This window comes from Petaurus breviceps, unplaced genomic scaffold (genome assembly GCF_028583685.1).
Source record: "Petaurus breviceps papuanus isolate PSGF00001 unplaced genomic scaffold, PetGlider_PUasm1.0 139, whole genome shotgun sequence".
Lineage (NCBI taxonomy): Eukaryota > Metazoa > Chordata > Mammalia > Diprotodontia > Petauridae > Petaurus > Petaurus breviceps.
Window position 1 is genome coordinate 18974033 of NW_027185697.1, and position 14801 is coordinate 18988833.

Consider the following 14801-nt stretch of genomic DNA (forward strand, 5'->3'; position numbering starts at 1 on the left):
AAGTTACCTTGCAACATTGCTGTTATTTTGTACAGAGTGCAATTCACACTGCATCAGCTCATGTAAGTCATTCTAAGTATTCCTGAGAGCCTGCTGTTCCTCATTTCTTACAGCATTATAGTATTCCATCATAATCACATACCAAAATGTGTTCAGTCATTCCCTCATTGATGGGCATTCCCTCAGTTTCTAATTCTTTTCCACCAGAAAACAGCTTCTATAATTTTGTGTGTGTGCATGTGCGTGTGTGTGCATGTATGTGTATGTGTGTGTGTGTGTGTAGGTCCTTTTCATTCCTTAATTTTCTTTGGAATACAGACACAATAGTGGTATTACTAGGTCAAAGGATATGCCTGCTTTTATAGCCCTCTGGACATAGCTCCAAACTTCTCTCGAGAAGGGTTGAATCAATTTACAACTCCAACAACAGTGGATTAATGTCTTTTTTTTTCCCATGCCCCCTGTAATTTTTGTCATTTTCCTTTTCTCTCTTATTAGCCAATGTAATAGGTATGAAATAATAACTCAGAATTATTTTAATTTTCAATTTTTAGTTAATAGTGGGTTAGAATTTTTTAAATATGATTTTAGATAGCTTTGATTACTTCATCTGAAAACTGATTATACCTTTTGATCATTTTATCAATTGGGTAATGGGTCTTATTTCTTTTTTGTAAATTTGCCTCAGTTCTCTGTTTGAAAAATGAAGCCTTTATTAGAGAAACTTACTTCATTTTTTTTCACAGTTACTATTGCTAACTCTATTTCCCTAATTCTATCCCCCATTTATTCTCATCTATCATTTCACCCTGTCCCTCCTTAAAAGTGTTTTGCTTCTGACTACATCCTTCCCTAATATGCCCAACCTTCTATTCCCCCTCCCCCTTTCCTCCTTTTTCCTCCTACTTTTCTGTAAGGGAAGAGATTTCTATACCCATTTGAGTGTGTATGGTATTCCCTCTTTGAGGCAATTCTGATGAAGAATTTCATGTTTCCTTACTTTTCCCTCTATCTGCCATCCCCTCCATTGTAAAAAAATATTTTTCTTACCTCTTTCATGTGAGATAATTTACCCAATTCTTGCTCTCCTTTTCTCTTTTCCCAGTATATCCCCATCCCAATTATTTTTTTAATATCTACCTTGCTCAGTCTACACACCAACGAAAGTTGCCTATTTGATGTTTCTCAAACATGAAATTCCATCTCATTCCTCTCTGCCTCTGCAAAAATCACCCCCAATCCACTTGGGAAAACTCTTTGCCACCACTCTGTGAAGCTCTTGGCTCCTTTCGCAATTCAACTTCAATGTCACCTAATGCCAGAAGCCTTTTTTCATCCCCACAGTTTTACTGATGCCATCATTATGTATCCATTTTGCATATGCCCCATATTTACTCATTTGTTAATAGGTTATATCTTTTCACCGATATCTATGTTCTTTAAGTAAAAGTTAGGTTTCATATTTGTCTCCCATTAAGATTATCTAGAATAATGTCTAGCAATAGGCACTTAATTATTTATTATTTTGCCTATAATACACTACCCTAAAAAACACTTGGTCAGTGATGGGGAAAAATAACCTTAGACATAAGGTCCATACATAATGGAGCCTACTTTCTTTTGAAAATAATTATCCCCCACCCCTGCCAATTTATGGAATCTATTAGATTTTCAATTTGCCAGAACACTGGGAAGAAAAAGAGGGAGATGGTTGAGTGAAGAATTGTATTTAGTGTCTAGAAAACTCCTCCGTGTGTGTGTGTGTGAACTAATAAAATATTTAATCAAGCCATGATGCTTCAATGAGAATTTTCTCTCCTTATTCAAGACAGAGTTGCAGTATGGGATGGGGTGTGGTTTAGACTTTTCCTAATAGTAAGAATGTTTAACAGAACCCTGTGATTTTTAATTTTTTTAAGGTAGATCTCTGATGGGAGCAGGTCAGAATCCGACAGGACTCTTGAATATTCATAAAAGTTCATCCTGTAATAATATAACCTGGGTTCATTCATGATTTCTAGGCTGCCACATAATACATCTTACTCATTTTCTTTTGCTGTCCACTTAACCCCCTAGATCTGTTTGCAATGAACTCTTTTTTTTTTTTGTAATGCCCTCCTTATCTTGTATTTGGGGAATCATTTTCCTTTGAGCCCAAGAATTTATATTTGCCTCTATTTTACTTTATTGCTCCGTCCAGAATCCTAGCTTGGCCATATATATTTGTATCCCAAACCAGTCATCCTGTCTGTTAGTTATAGCTCCTAGGGTTATGTTGTCTGCAAATGTAATCAGCATGACATCTATATCGTTTTGTGTCACTGAGCAATGTTAAATGGCATAGAGCCAAGTAGAGATCTTTGAAATCCTACACTGATTTTTTTTCAATTAGCATTGATCAATCAATGCCTATATTTGATTATTGGCATTGCAGCTGTCCTGAATTTCCCTGGTTGCATTTTCATTGTCCACATCTCAATATCTTTTCCACAAAAAAGAATGGGATGAGGTGCTCTATCAAATATTTTGTGAATGTAGGCAAATTATAACTATAGAACTAACCTCATCTAGCAATTTAGTAATGCTCCCAAAAACAACAGGAAAAAAAGATTCAATGTTTGTTTCATGTTTTGGTCTTATTGGCTTTTTGTTCATTGCTTTGTTTAATAGATCGTCGTTGATAATTTTTAAGTAATATGTTTTGAAATATTCTTAATTCTGCCTAAAATTATCTTTTTTCCCCATGCTTCCATTTTTAAAAAGGGTAGAAATATTTTATTTTTACTTCCTGTATTTTTTTCTTTTACTATCATCTTTCAAATATCACCGACAGTTGCTCAGAAATCATGTCCTCCAGAACATTCAGTAGCAAATTATATTATTCATCTGGACCAAGTGATCTGAATGAATCAAAAGCAGTTAAGTGTTCCCTTATTGCTTATTTAATTGTATTGGTTACCAGCTACATAATAGCCATTTTGACTCTTTTCTCTTCTTATATGATGGAGTTCATTCTCCTTGGTAGGGTCATGACATGCAGAATAATAATTGTGTAGTTCTGTTTTTTCGTCTTTGTGAATTCTTATAGTGCTACCTAACCCATACATATCAGGCTCCCTATCTCTTATTGGATCCAACACATTATAGTTTTTTTTTAAAGACAGAGTTGACTCTGAGCTTTATCACTTCAGAACATATACACATGAAGGTGCTATCATTTGTATTTACCATGTTACCAGATTTCATCCATTGTCCATGATAAAGTACTCAAAAAACTGTACCTAGGTATCACAGATATTCAAATATATGAGATCTTATTGATTTAGGAGTTCCTTCCTTTGAAGCAGATCACAGCTCATTAATACATGCCCATCCCATATGATTTTTGCCCACTTTTTACCCAAAGTTGGCCACAAGTTGTTTGAAAAATTCTGGCTAACTGTCCACCTGTCATTTCTCTATATTTCCTTACAATCAACACATATCCTCTTTATTTCAAATTCCAGATGACTTTTTTCCAATTTTATCTGCAGAATTTCCTCATTAGCTATCTGTTACAACCTGCTCATACTTACCATGTAACTCCATTGACCACTATGTGATTCATCGTTTGTTCTTTACAGGTGATGGAATTTTTTTACAGAGTTGGTCAATCATTCAGTAATATTTATTAAACATTTGTTCTATTCTAGGCACCATACCATATACTGGAGAAACCAAAAACCAAACTAATCAATGAATAAATAAACAAAAAAAAATTAACCTCAAGGAGAATGCATTCTTCTGAGAGTAAAAATGTAAATAATTAAGCACATACAAGATGGTTTTGGAGTATTTAATCTAAAAAAAGAACAGTATCATTGCGGGGATCAGGGAAAAGGCCTCCTAAGTTAGGAGTGATTCTGAAGAAAAACATGAAAATTAAAATGCAGAATGGAGAGGGTAGAGAACTCTAGATGTTAAGATAGTCAGTGTAAAGATAGAGACACAAGAGATGACATATGTTGGACAAACTGTCATTACAGAGTACATCAAAAAGAATATTGGGGAAGAAAGGTAGAAAGGAAACTGGTCATGAAGAACCTTGAAAGTGATAACTTTTCAAGATGGAGAACCTAAAGCCCCCTCAATGAACAAACTTTCCCACATCTCACAATTAATAAATGACATTTGAACTCATGTCTTCTGACTCCAGATCCAACACCCTATTCTCTACAATACTCTGTCTTTCTTATAACAAGAATAGAATCTGCAACATAGCATTTATAGGTGAAAGGAGAAATCCAAGGCAAAGTTAGAAAAAAATGTCAGTGAATGTCTAGTGAAGGCAAAATCAGTCACTGTGATTTCATCAGCCCCATGAACAAGGGGACACGCAATGAAATTGAAAGGCAGCAAATTTGAAACAGATAAAATAAAGCATGCCCTTCTGGAACACACAGCAGGCCTGTTAAAGTCTATCTTGGGAAATCATTGAGCCAAATAATAGAGTATCATTGGGCCTATGATTCTCCTCCCTGCCACCTGCAACTTCCTCTCAGTATGGGCTAGTTGATTCAGTCTTGGAGATGAAAAGCTAGAAGTAGCTATTTGGTACAGATCACTATGTTGGATGAAAGCTAAGGATCATTTGCCAAACACATTCATCAGTAATTTCTGTCTCTCTTCCTCCCTTTCTGGGTATATGGTCAGAAAAAGGATTAGAGGAGTGTCTGCTATCCCTACCATGGCTAGATTTCAACATATACATGACAGCTTTTTGTAGTAGAAATAATATTGAATTTGGAGTCTGAAAACTTACATCCAAATGCTACCTCTGCCTCTTATTATCTATGTGATTTTGACCAAGCCATTTTCACTTCTCTGGGCCTTTGTTTCCCCATGTGAAAAATCATTGGGTTACACGAGATAATCTAAGACTACCTTTCCAAGTCTAAATAGTAGCATTAAGTACCTTAAGAGGAGGGACTTGTTGCCTGTTTGTTTCATAATTCCAGGGTCTAGCATAGTATGGGACCATAAGAGGTACCGAATAAAAATGATATAATGGAAAGAATGTTGGGATTCAAATCAGAATACCTGTGAATATGTGGGTATAAATGCACAATACACTTACACATATATACACACATATAAACATGAACTCTTCACATGTATGTACGTAGGTGTATGTGTGCATGTACATGTGCACATGCATATAATAATACATATGTGTATACATGTGTGTATAGGTTCATAAACTTAGAACTTGGGAAGATGATTCTTCCTGACTCCAGGCACAGAACTTTATCCACTGCACCACCAGAAATTATTTTTCTCTGCCAAGTACTGTACTAAGTGGTGAGGGCACAAAACAAAAGAGCATCCCTTATCTCAAGGATTCCATTATCTAATGGGGCAACACCAAGTAAGCAACAACATACAAATGAGATATGTAGGATAAATTGAAGATAATCCAGAATGGGAAGGCACCCAAACTGAAGGAGATCAGGAATGATCCCAATGATTATTTAATCATTCAAACAGCAAAGGAAGCAATCATAGGAACATCAAATTATGAATTTGATTTTCACTAACCAAGATTTATGGGTTTCTGTCATGTAAATGATGGGAACAGTGTGGGTGAATCACTATTCTATTTTAGAATTTGTTATAGAAGAGAGGGAAGTTCAAAGCAGTCTGATAGAAGCATAGTTAAAAAAAACAGAAATACATTTGCAATTCTGATACATTCCTTGCCTTTAGTATACACACACACACATATATATGTATGCATATATGTATATGTGTGTTTATATATGCTTCTATATTATACATGCACTCTATCTATATAACATCTATCTATCTGTCTAGCTACCTATCTATAATGTTTGGGGGGATATTAATTCTGCCATTCAGGGTGTTAACATGTCCTGGACACTTCTGCAAGCATTAAAATTCTGAAAAACATGTTTTATCCAAGTTATTGATTAAAATGAGATAAGAACAAAGAACAGAGCAAAGTGCAAAAGTCTTATTATATGGGATTACTTTATTTTTAAGTACATATATATGTATGTACATGTATATATCTCACCATGTGCATACATACATTCACGATGTATATTTCTAAGTGGATATCATGTGTATATTCATATTTATGAGGATATTTACTGCATTACCTAAGACTCTGTAATTTGTTATGTTCTTATACTGTATCTCTCTCTCTCTCTCTGGAGATATATCTGGAGAGAGAGAGAGAGAGAGAGAGAGAGAGAGAGAGAGATTCATATCTAAGAATATAGATATCTATATGTATATGTGTGTACACACTTGTGCAGTTACATGTCTTTGTGGGCACAGGTCTGTATCTGTACAGGTCTCTCTATGTATGCATATATATACATATATTTCCTGATCTTCTTTAGCCTGTAATTTATCATGGTAGGTTGAAAAATATGATGAATTTAGAATCAGAAATTCTGGGTTCAAATCTTGCCTCTCAAATCAATATTTAAGTGACCTTTAAGAAACTTATCTTCTCAGGGCATTAGTTTCCTCATCTGTAAAGTGAGGATATTGAAGTAGATGGCATCTGAGGTTTCTTACAGACATAAATATATGATTATATAATCATTTCTAAACCACTGAATTATATATAGCATAGACCATATGTCATAATCTCATCTCTAAGGATATAAGAGCTATGTTATTAAATGTACTGTTGCAGCCAGTTTCACAGTCTCTCTATTATGTTCTTGACTTGACAGCCTGGCAATCCTGCAAAAACAAACAAACAAACAAACAAATCAATACAGAAATAGGCTCAGTCTTTTATAATTCCTTCTTGATGAACCCGTGCTAGTTCACAGTGATCATTACTTAATAAGGATTCACAAGTCGCATATGTTAGGTAGCATTATGTAATGTGGCCATGGATCTAAATCATGATGTTGAGGCAATATTCTGTAGGCTCTATCTTCTATTTAGTTCAACATTTAATTTACATTTACTCATCTTAAGTAAATGGGTTCACTGGTCTTTCTCATTTTTCAAATCAAACAATGGATAGCCTGATTTGGCAAAACAATATGGATTCCATATTGGATATTAATGTGAAGGCTTGCCATGCCTCACAGGATGGGCATACATGGATGGAGTATGAACTGAAAGACTAAAGGGAGTAACTTTAACACTGAGAAAAAGGGTACATGAGAAAAATGAATTTCTTTGTCACTCCTCCAGCTTCCTATGATCATGAGGAATTTACCATCAGTGACTCTATATTTCATATAAAATCTCCTTTTGATTATGTAAATAAATCTATTTGTATCTTGTATATACAGGCAGCTAATGGTGACTTATTTAGCATTTACTAGTGTGTCAGACAGAGTACTAAATATATGGGGTACAAAGAAAGACAAAAATCATGATATCTATCCTTAAAAAAACTCACTGCAGATGCGATGCAGTGGAAAATGGATGATAATATAAACGGCAAGGGGCAAGTTGAGGAAGTGAGGGTGGTACAGGTAGGAAGAAAAAAAAACTTTCCTGAAAAAAGTGGGATGCAGATTAACTCTTAAAGTAGGTCAGGTAAACAGGAAGTGGAAGTGGGAGAACATTCTTGACATAGAGGGCAGCAAGGAGAAAAATTACACACTTCGGAGATGTATTGTCATGTGAAATGAACATCAAGAAGACCAGTGCTGCTGAAATGGACGTTATGTGGAAGGGAGTAAAGTGTATGGAGTCTAGTAAGGTAGGAAAGGACTTTTTATGAAGAAACTTAAAACTCAATCACAGGGTTTTATTGTTTTGATCATGGAGAAAATTTAGAAGTCCTGCAGTTTATTGAATGGGGGGGAGGAGGTAGCATGGTCAAATTCGTTCTTCAGGAAGATCAGTTTGACAGATGAGCAGAGGTAGGTTTGGGATAGGGAAAGACTTGAGGAAGGGATCAACCAGCAGCCTTTTGAATGTGGGGAGCAAGGGACTGATGGCATTGTCAGAGGACAAAAACAAGTACACATTCAAGATTTACTATGAAAACAGAAAGAGAAAGACTTAAATTGGATTTAAGTGGATTGAATATGGAGAATGACAAGATAGTGAAAAGTTGAGTTCTAATTTTTGATTCTCAGCGACAGGTATTGCCTTTGACAATAACACAAAAGGCAGGAAGAAGGGATTTAGAGGATATAAAGAGTTCAGTTTTAGACATGCCAAGTTTAAGATGTCCAGTTAAGAAGACTTGAGATCCTCTTGCACAGAGTTAGTAAATCCAATGTAATGGATCAGCAAATAAAATGGTACAGGGGGAGATGAGAAGAGGACCGAGGACACAGTCTTGGGGGAGCCCCATAGTTAGAGTCTGATGCAGATGGAGATCCAAATAAGGAGCAAGATTTAGAGTGATCAGGTAGATAGAAAAAATCCAGGAGAGAGCAGCATCACAAAAACCTAGAGGGGAGATGGCCATGAAGAAGAACGTGGCAAGTATCGTCAAGGCTGTAGATATTTCACAAAGGATGACAATGTGAAAAAATATTAGATTACTTCATAAAGGTATACTGGTAACTTTGGAGGGAGCAGTTTCAATTTGATAAGATGATTAAAAAAAACTTCAGCCACTAAGATGAGGAGAGATATAAAGAAATAGTTGCTAGGTTTGATTACATGATGTAGCGGCAAGCACCCCGGCATCCCCAGGGTCGTTGCCACCACAGGTTCTTAGTTCTGCTTTGTTAAAGGAAAGCAACTCAAAATGGGTTAACAAGCTTACTTTAATCAATTTACATTCCCATTACAGATGCATAACCATTGTTGTTTTTCATCCTTTGTTCTCAAAAAGGACCAAAGACATTATGAGGGTGATGTCTTAACTTGCAGGTGAATTGGATTTGAGTGAGGCAGAGCTGTGCAAAGTCATCAGCCTCTTTCTCTTCCCTAGACTCATCAAAGTCAAGTGGGCTAGAGATTAGGGTAAAACAGAATGGATTCTGGACCAGATGTAAGAAAAATAATAAGAGGAACAGAACACATATTTCAAGTCAAGATGAAATTAAATTCTAAAGAATTAGAAATAACAAAATACAGAATGTCTCAAATGTGGGTGAAGTGAGTACCCAGTAAAAACTTATTATTTCTTAAAGGTTGAATGATGTTGGGCATATTAAATATTTAATTCATAATTTTGAATATGGTAAGAATTGTTGATTTCCCTTTGGAGACACATATTCTATTATTGGAATTCCTTCAGTTAAAGTTTCAACTTCTCAATCTATGAGTTTAAGATTTATATGCCTTTTCATGTGACTGAGTTTCAGAACCAACTTTTAAGACTTACAGAGTCAAAATACCATTTCAGACAAATCAGTCTTTGTAGATTCACTGCTTCTTCTATTCCTCATGTTATATTTTATTGGGGGAATTAAGTACTAACCTAGATGGATTGTAATTCAAATAGCATCCAAAAAGAGAAATCCAGACCAAAAATGAAACAAAACAAAAAATAACAAAAAACCTTTTCTTTTAAAGGAAAATAAAAGTTTCTAGATTTATACAATTAACTCCCCACCCCACTTGATTTGACATTACTTCTTTACTTAAATTGTAATTTGGACATATTTGGCCTGAATATCTGATCCATTTCTATATTCTAGATAGCCTAGTTATTTTTTTAGAATTTTATCTCTTACTCTACAATATATGCCCATCTTTATACAACCTAAGAAAATCTCTTCACAGAAATAAGAGAAAACAAATAATCAATGGGAAATTAATTGCTTGTACTAATTATAACAATTTAATTTTAAAAGATAATGCAGAGCAGAGACAAGATTGTGGAGTAAAGGAAAGGACTCTTCTGAGTCTCCCTCAAATTCCTCCATATACCTTTAAATAATTACTCTAAACAAATTCTAGAGTGGCAGAACCCATAAAAAGACAGAGTGAAACAATTACCCAGCCCAAGACAACCTAGAAGGAAGGCAGGAAAAGTCTTTAACAACAAGGTGAGAGAGAAGGGCAGTCCAGCATAGGCTTCACCAGTGCATACTGGGCCCCAGCAAACCAGAAGCAGGCCTTGGGGTGACTGAATCTATGGCAGTAGTGGTGGTTTCCACACATCTCAGCCCACATATGGTAAGGGGATCAGACAATGGGTCAGAAGGAGATTTACAGAGGTCCCTTTGCTAGCCCCAGGGGCAGGACTCTGGTGAATTGCATATACTTGGGTCTGGATTACAATTCTAGGTCTTAGTTCCACTGCCAGGAGAAAGACTAGTCTAGCAGAGCCTGCAGCTACAGGGGATCACGGATCTTGATCACAGTTTCATGGCTGAAAAGAGTGCTTGTGGTCACTCAGCTTCTGGTGGGCATTACAGGAAAGCAGTAAACAATGTTCTCCCTACCGTGTTTCCCCGATAATAAGACCTATCCTGAAAATAAGCCCTCCCCTTACTGTGTAAGATTCCTCTAAAATAAGCCCTCCCCCCAAAATAAGCCCTACTGAGATTGCTACTGTAGTGAAGGTGATCCCCTGCGCTACACGCTACATTACGGTACCCTCTGTATGCACCATTGCCCCCCACCGTGAAACGCATGCCGCGCTCCAAGCTGCATCCAATCAGAGCTGCAGCAGTGAGCACGTCATCCTGTTCTTTATTGAATTCATTATTGAATAAAGGTACACTTTTGTTCACATTTACCTGTTTATTAAAATTGCTGTCAATGTTCATTAAAATAAGCCCTCCCCTGAAAATAAGCCCTTTGGTTTTTTCTGTCCAAAAACATTAATAAGACAGTGTCTTATTATCGGGGAAACACGGTAGATCACACCACCTTTGATGAGCCCAAAACTTACAGGTCCCTAGAAATATCTCTGAAAAAATTTGCACAAAAACCTGAAGCTTGTGACAGTGTACCCTTTACCCTGGAAGCAGAACCCTACTTTAGCATAGGGTTAAAGGTCAAGAAATAGACTAGAAAATGATCAAACAAGAGGAAAAAAAAACCTTCTGATGATAGAAAGTTACTATGGTGACAAAGAAGAACAAAACACACACTCAGAAGAGGACAATAAAGTCAAAATTCCTATATCCAAAAGGCTCAAAGAAAAATATTAATTGGTCTCATATCTTGGAAGATCTCAAACTGATTTTTAATACCAAGCAAGAGATTTAGAGTAAAAGTTGGGAAGAGAAATGAGAGTGATGCAAGACAATTATGAAAAAAAGAGTCAACTGGTTGGTAAAGAGGCATAAAAAATACTGGAGAAAATAGTATTTTAAAAAAACAGATTAGGTCAAATGGCAAAAGAGGCATAAAAACTGCTGAAGAGAAGAATGCCTTGAAAAGTAAAACTGACCAAATGGAAAAGAAAGTACACAAGCTCACTGAAGAAAATTATTTCTTACAAGTTAGAATTGGGCAAGTGGAAGTTAATGAATTTATGAGAAATCAAAATCAAAATAATGAAAAAGAATTAAAAGCACCAGAAAACATTCTAAATAATAATTTAAAAATTGACCTGGAAAATGGATCAAGAAGAGATAATTTAAAAATTCTTGAACTACCTGAAAGTCATGATTTAATAAAAAGCCTAGACATCATCTTTCAAGTAATTATCAACAAAACTTGCCCTGATATCATAGACTGAGAGGGTTAAATAAAAATGGAAAGAATCCATGATCACCTCCTGAAAGAGATACCAAAATGAAAACTCCCAGGAATAATTTATTCAAATTTCAAACTTTCCAGATCAAGAAGACAATAATGCAAGCAGACAAAAAGAATTAATTCAAATACCATGGAGCCACAGTCAAGATAACAGAATATTTATCAACTTCTACAAACTTAATGATGAGATGTCTCGGAATACTCCAGAGGGCAGAAGAGCTAGAGTAGAACCAACAGTCACCAACTCAGCAAAACTTAATATAATCCTTCAAAGGAAAGAAAAAATGAACATCCAATGAAATAGAGGACTTTCAATCAGGGCATCCCTGCTGAAAAGACCGGAGTTCAAATATCATATGCTAAAGAAGCACAAAAAGGTAAACAGGAAAGAGAGATCATAAGGAATGTGAAAGGGTAAATTGGTATGTCCGTGCTTGATGCAATCATATTTACGGCTACTAAAATCTCTGTCAGCATTAGGACAGGTAGAAGCAGCACACATGGGCAGGAAGCAGAGGTGTGTTAAGTGTGATGGCGTGATTATCTAAAGAACTAAATTACAGTGATGGATGAGGAAGAAGAATGCATGGGGAGAAGGGGAAGGGAGGGGTGGAATGGAATGAATGATCTGCCATAAAAGAGTCCTGAGGCGTGTGCAGGGTGTAGGGGGGTCACTGAGCTCTCCAGGTGCAGCGGCCACACCCCCCGCGGGGCCTTTCCCGGGAGCCCACAAGGCGGGGCGGCCACTCCCCACAGTCCCCCTCGGGCTCGCCTCCCTGTGAACGCCTCTTCCCCGAGTGGCGCCTTTGCCAGGCCAGGAGGCCCAGGGGCGGGGCTTCTGCCGCACAAGAGAGGATGGCACCGGGTGTCCTGCCCGGGCCTCTCCTCGCCCAAGAGGAACTGAAAGGGACGAAGAAGTCACCTAAAGTCCGTGTGTGAGCGTCCCGAACCGGGTCCCTGCGCCGCTGTCCACACTCCGAGGAAAGCCCAGAACTCCGCAGCCACCACTTTCCCTCAGCTGGCAGACAGAACCAGACAAGGACTGCCTTGAGGCCTGGCAAAGACCGCGTGGGTATCTTCCCTCTGCGAATGGCGCGGACCATTACAACCTTCTGAAGAAAACTCTGCCGCCCTGACTCTCCGATTTCAGCAGATCTTGGAGAAGATAGCGGAGACCAAAATGCTAATGAGTGAAGTGGCACCAGAAGCTGCTTTCTCACTATCGGAAGTGAAATGCGCAGCCGGTGATGTCAGTGCCCCTGTTATGCAGCATGTGAGCAAAGCCCAAGCGAAGATCGGAGCAATAGCGGGCGGCACCTTGCCAGCGTCTGGACATTATCAGGAAGGAGCTTGGCAGGAGGTGGGGAACCAGGCCAAAGCAGGGGAGGTGCTGGTGGAACCCTCGGCACTGTGAACTTCATTTGTTACACTGCAGGAGGCCATTAAAATTAGGAACAGACAGACGAGTGATGCCATTGAGCACGTGATCATTCCCCTGACTGAACCCACGCCTACTTACATCATCAAGGAACTGGATGAGCGAGCGTTTTATAGGTTAAAGAAAATAGGAGAAGAAGAAGGTTCTCAAAGAGAAACCAGAGAGAGAATTGGAGTTAGGGAAAGCAGCTGGGGAAATATCGGAGCCTGCTAATCACTGGCTGAAGGCAAAGATGAAGATCTGCTGTTTGAATAGCCCTACCTGTTCTGTAGTCTTCTTGGAGGCCTTGGTCTCGTGGTTTCCTTCTAATACGTGGTATCCAGGTTCTGTGTGTAATGAGGCTATTTGTTATAGCCCAAGAGTTCTACTAGTTGATATTAAATTATTGGGATTATTTGGAGAGATGATTATATCAGTCATTTGTAGGGCCTACTGCTATTTAGTGATAATGGACCAACCTAGGAACCTATAGAACTATGACCTATTGATATTGCTCCCCTTCTGGGTCTGTGTATATAAGCAGAGCTGTGGTGTTTTATGCTTTAATCATATTTGAAAAACATTCCTTTGAAAATAGCAGTGATTCATACTAATGTATAGCCTGACTCCTACACATGCAGCCATCATTCAGATCTACTTTCAGCCTCTGCTTTGGTCACCATGGTGCTTCAGTATAGTATTGTGTAAATAACTTCACATCTTTTTTTTCTGGCATGGCTGGTCTCAGTCCTATGGAAAATGACTTTCCACTCCATTATGGAAGAAATTCTGCCAATTCCTTTGTAACTGTAGTATAAGCAGAGTAAAAGAATTTAAAAATGAAAAAAAAAATAAAAGAGTCCTGAAAGAGATTTTACAGTGAAGGGAAAAATGGGGGAAATGGTGAGGGGAGTATAGTGCCTTACTCTTGTTGGAACTGGCTGAAAGAGGAAATAATGTACACTTTCACATGGGTATACTAATTTATTATGCCATATAGGAAAGTAAGGAGGCAAGGAGATAAGTGAATGGGATAAGGAGGAGCTGATAAAAGGGAGGGCAATTAGGGTCAGGTAAAATTCAGAAGCAAATCATTTGAGAATGGAAAGGGTTAAAGAAGACAGAGTAGGATAAATAGGAGGAACATAGGATGGAGAGAAATATGTATAGTTGGTAATCATTATTGAGAAAAAAAATACAGTGAGTTTCTGTGAAAAATTCATTTCCCAAACATACAGAAAACATTCAAATTTATAGGAAAAATATTCATTTCTCAATTGGAACATGGTCAAAGAATATCAACAGGCAGTTTTCAAAGTAATCAAAGCTATCTATAATGATATAAAAATGCTCTCAATCACTATTGAGAGAAATGAAAATTAAAACAACTCTGAGGTACTACCTCACCTATCAGATTGTATAATATTGCATAAAAGTAAAACAAGAAATGTTGGAGGGGATATGGGAAAATTAATACACTAATGTATTATTGATGAAGGTGTAAACTGAGTCAGCCATTCTGGAGAGCAATTTGGAATTATTCCCAGAGGATTACAAAACCATGCACACCCTTGACGAAGCAATACCACTACTAAGTGTGTAACTCAAAGAGATAAACATTTTTAAAAAGGGAAAGGACCTATGTGTACAAAAAATATTTATAGCAGTTCTTTTAGTAGTGGCAAAAATTGAAAATTGAGGGAATTTCCATTAATTGGGAAAT

General features: G+C 37.3%; 1 pseudogene; it reads left to right on the forward strand.

The window, feature by feature from the left end:
• The first annotated feature begins 12763 nt into the window (after positions 1-12763).
• LOC138145510 (V-type proton ATPase subunit D pseudogene) lies at positions 12764-13354 on the forward strand (annotated as a pseudogene).
• The last annotated feature ends 1447 nt before the right edge of the window (positions 13355-14801 follow it).